Source organism: Bison bison, unplaced genomic scaffold (genome assembly GCF_000754665.1).
Source record: "Bison bison bison isolate TAMUID 2011002044 unplaced genomic scaffold, Bison_UMD1.0 scf7180017864217, whole genome shotgun sequence".
Classification (NCBI taxonomy): Eukaryota; Metazoa; Chordata; class Mammalia; order Artiodactyla; family Bovidae; genus Bison; species Bison bison.
Genome location: NW_011494789.1, coordinates 4,381,026 through 4,384,368, shown reverse-complemented (window position 1 = coordinate 4,384,368; position 3,343 = coordinate 4,381,026).

Below are 3,343 nucleotides of genomic sequence, written 5' to 3'. Positions count from 1 at the left end.
TGTAAAGCAATTATCCTACAATTAAAAATAATTTTTTTTTTTAAAAGAAGACCCTGAACTCTCAGTCCTTGAAGAGTGTCTGGTGCTGGGAGTCTGGAGTCTGAATGTCACAGTCAGATCAGCCCTAAACAGCCAAGTGGCCCCCTGGCTCTCTGCCTCAGTCCCCCCATATTAGACGGAGGAAGAGCATCTGCTATTCCTTCTTTTCCTCTCCACAGGAATGAACAAACTTTGCTATAGAGTCTAGTTAGGCTATGAGCAGGTTTTAATTTGTGCTCTCAGAAGAGTGTTTTCTTCCTGCCAGGGACATTGAGCAAAGCAGACCAACCAGAATGGATTAGCATAGAAAGCCCTGTTCCTTTTGAGGATTTTGGACTTCTCTACAGGGCAAGGCCACGGTGACCCATTAGTGAGGAACTGAAAACAAGTCACATCAGAGACAGGAGTACAGGTCTGCACTGTTTCATCCCCTGGACTTCATCTTTTTTTCTCCTGGGTCCACACCTGACTCCAGCTTTTGCTTATGTTGCCAGCCAAGTTCTACCAGAGCTTCTATGAGGCCAAACATTCATGGAAGCAGGAGCAACAGAAGGGGAACACGAGTGACCCACTGTGGGTCTTGGAAGACCCTCTGAAGCTGACAGTGGTGTGGCCTAACTCAAGTGTGCTAGGGAAAAAATACCCATTACAGGTCAGTTGTGGTCCTCGTTGGAGCCTGGTAACCACAGTGAATGGATCCCCTGGGACAGAGAATGAGGCCTTTGGGCCAGCTTGGCACAAATCTTTCCATAGCGCACACATGATGTAACAGCCATCTATTCAAGGTTCTCAGAGTCAGCCACGTCCAAACCCTGAAGGCTGAGAGAGAACTCAGACTTTTGTCCAATTATCTAGTCTATCTTCAGGGAGGCCTTTACACGGACATCACACTAACGACTGTTCTCTCTCCCCCTCCTTTTATAGATGAGCAAACAAGCACAATGTGCAGATGGGATGTCTTTGAGAAGAACTGAGCTGGATGAACCTCTTTTAGTTCTCAGGACAGAAAAGCAGAGCGAGTGGCTGTCAGTTCTTCAGAGAGATTTTATAAGGGAAAGATAAATAAATGATGACCTCAGAGGGAAAATCCAGCCAAGTTAACTCAGCCACAAAGAAGGCACACAGACCAGGAGCTGGAAAAGTAGGTCTGCATGACTCTTTCCCAGCAGGTAAACTGAGATAAGGGAGATAAGGAGGCTGATCTGCTGGCCAGTGGACACCACGAGGTAAGAGGTCTGGCCTCCAAACATAGAATGACCTTGTCTTCCCACCTCCTCGAATTCTAAAATGAACCTTCTCCTGAAGCACAGCCACATTAAAAAGAATAATTTTACCAGTGTTAATCCCCTGTATCAAAATGGAACAGATTTTCTTTCTAAAACCTGAAAGTTGTGATAAAAAGATCAGGCAATTACATAGAGCCGGCAAGAAAGTCAGATTGGATCTAGATGTAGTGAGAGGTAAATAGAAATTTGCATTTGAGTTCTTAATTTTCAGGCTTAAAAAAAATGTCTGTTCAGCTGGGTGCTCTGTGATGACCTAGAGGGGTGGGATGGGGTGAGGTGGGAGGCAGGTTCAAGAGGGAGGGGATATAGGTATACATATAGCCAATTCATGTTGTATAGCAGAAACTAACCCAACATTGTAAAGTAATTGTCCTCCAATTAAAACAATACCCTATGAAAAATCATTATGTAAAATAATATTAAAAACAGAATGTTTATAACTGAATCACTTGCTGTACAACAGGAATTAACAACATTGTAAATCAATTAATAAAATAAGAAAAAAAGACTGAAATAAGGGCAAATATTACCTTATTTTACTGAGGATTTGGCTGAGGACATTGTTAAGTCAGGATGCTGTTGAGATTGCAAAGAGCCCAACATGCATACTTGGCTCTTTCGGAATGAGCAATCTGGGCTTGTCTTCCAGCCTAAAAGCTGCACTGTGGTCCTTGCTGTGTCTGTACTGACGGTGAAATCACCTTACTTAGGCTTGGTCGGTCCTGACTGACACTTTCTACCTCTACTGACATAACTGATAGAATCTCCTCACTGATGCCTTTTCTAGTCTAAAGAGCCTGTCCCCTAACCCCCACCTGGCCAGAGGAGTTATTTTTCTTATGAATCCACAGCACCTCCTGTTATTTCTACTTCCCAGAGGAATTAAAAGCTGGCCTGACACTTCCTTTCTTAGGGGTTCAACACTTGACTCCTCTTTGGCTTATTTGACTTCTCGCAAGATGGAATTCATTTGTGTCTATTATTAGGATCAAATGCAAAGCTATCAAACTGCTCTAATAGAAATTATTTTTATCTTTTGTAAAGACTGTGTGTTTTCTGGGATGTCTTTCTTCCTTTTCGTCAAGTAGCGGCCTCTGCCGGAGATGCCATAGAAGGAGCTGGGACTTGAGAGTGAGTTGGCAGAGGCCGAGTGCCAGGAAGGAGGCCAGGATAAGGAAGTGGGTTCTGAGTGGGAGGAATAGAACCAACACCACAGCCAGCAAAGCAGGTTGAAAACGAGAGAGCTGAGGAGGTCAAGGAAAGAGGTTCCTTTTATTGTGATGGGACTCCTTTACTTGAGAGGGGAATTAGCAGAATTAGCATTACCAGAGACCAGACCAGACATCAAGCAGCAGCCTTTCCCTTGACTTACAGAATTACTGAATGGATAAGAGCCCTGGAGGAGTTACCCCATGTCCAAGGTCAGGGGCAGTGGCCGAGAGTGCCAGGCTACGACGGCGCAGGAACGGCCGAGAAGAGCTACCCAAGTCCGAGGTCAGGGGCGGCGGCCAAGAGGACCAACCCCACGTCCAAGGAGCAGTGGCTGCGAGGGCACAGGAGGGCCTAGAGGAGCTATTCCACGTTGAAGGTCAGGAAGGGCAGCGGTGAGGAAATGCCCCTCGTCCAAGGTAAGGAGCAGCGGCTGTGCTTTGCTGGAGCAACCATGAAGAGATACCCCACACCCAAGGTAAGAGAAACCCAAGTAAGATGGTAGGTGTTGCAAGTGGGCATCAGAGGGCAGACACACTGAAACCATATTCACAGAAAACTAGTCAATCTAATCACACTAGGACCACAGCCTTGTCTAACTCAATGAAACTAAGCCATGCCCATGGGGCAACCCAAGATGGGTGGGTCATGGTGGAGAGATCTGACAGAATGTGGTCCACTGGAGAAGGAAATAGCAAACCACTTCAGTATTCTTGCCTTGAGAACCCCATGAACAGTATGAAAAGACAAAATGATAGGATACTGAAAGAGGAACTCCCCAGGTCAGTAGGTACCCAATATGCTACTGG